We start from the raw sequence: 1,349 nt of genomic DNA, 5'->3' as shown, positions 1-1,349 counted from the left end.
TGGATTCAAAAATCTAGCCCCATATACTTAGTGCAAGATTTTTAAGATCGTGCTAACACAAATATTTAGGTGTAAATACAAATAGGAATGCCATATTATTCTCTTCAAATTTAAATATTAGATGATGTTCATACCTTCTAAGAGGAAAAAAGGAATAGTAGACTAGTTATTCTATTTGTGATTGTGAAGTCGGAATAAATAGTCCTTTGCTAAAGATTTATGAAGTCAAGAAGAAACCTAAATTCATGATCTGTCACCAAAAATAAAAAATAAAAAATTACCACACCAAAAGAACTCAGTATTATATGAGTTAAACACAATAAAATCAATAAAATCACAATTCAATTAATAAAGTTAATCTCAAATCAATAAAATCACAAAAATGTAGAAATTAAGGATGAGAAAGCTAGGAACAGAATAGAACACCATTGAGTGTATGCAACTACTTTTCTTTCACGTAATGAAATTTAGGAATATTAACATCATACAGCCAACCAGCTAACTATAGGAAGATTATGCAAAAATAACAACAATATTATCAGAGATTAAAAAAAAAAAAAAAAAAAAGGATTCAACTTCATCCAAACCTTAACTGAGGCCATGCCAAAATAAGAGGATAGACAGCCTACATATACAATAGCCATATTTTGACCGTTTCTAGAAAGAAAAAGAGAGAGCCTTAATTGAAGTGATGGAATAAATTTTACCGCAAAATCAGTATAATTCCAATGAACTCCTAGAATTCTAACTTGTGGGACACTGAAGAAGTTTTATAAATAAATTAGAAGTAGAAAGACTTACCAAAAACCCATTTCAAAAGGAAGCACTTCTAACTGGTAGACACAACATCTTGAGACACCCTGAACACAAAACAAGGATTTTAGCAAGATTGATCAATTGGAACTTGGATTAATGCATAACAAAAACAATGTAGGGGGGGTCAACTTGTGGATAAATTCCCTTAATTTTCAACCTAATGAAATTCAATGACAAAAAACATGAGACAGAAAAAAATTGAAAAGATAAATTCTAGCAAGCTAGCATCTTTACAGTCATTGAAATCATGCTGTCAAAGTGAGAAGAACTATTGGGAACAGCTGCCCAATTGCCCAAAAATCAAGGATTGAGGTAAACAAAGAGAGATTCACATGATATGTGCTCCGTCTTCCCTTCATGAGAGGAGGAGATTGAGAGAGATCGAGAGAGTGAGAGATTGATTGAAATACCTTGCTTCATCTTCCCAATTCGTTAGAGGAAGAGATTGAGAGAGATCGATTGAAATACCTTGCTTCGTCTTCCCAATTCATGAGAGGAGATTGAGAGTACCTTCATGGATCATCGGAATCTTG

This window comes from Hakea prostrata, chromosome 9 (genome assembly GCF_041222555.1).
Source record: "Hakea prostrata isolate BN-2017 chromosome 9, UWA_Hpros_2, whole genome shotgun sequence".
Taxonomy (NCBI): Eukaryota; Viridiplantae; Streptophyta; class Magnoliopsida; order Proteales; family Proteaceae; genus Hakea; species Hakea prostrata.
This window is presented reverse-complemented; position numbering follows the sequence as displayed.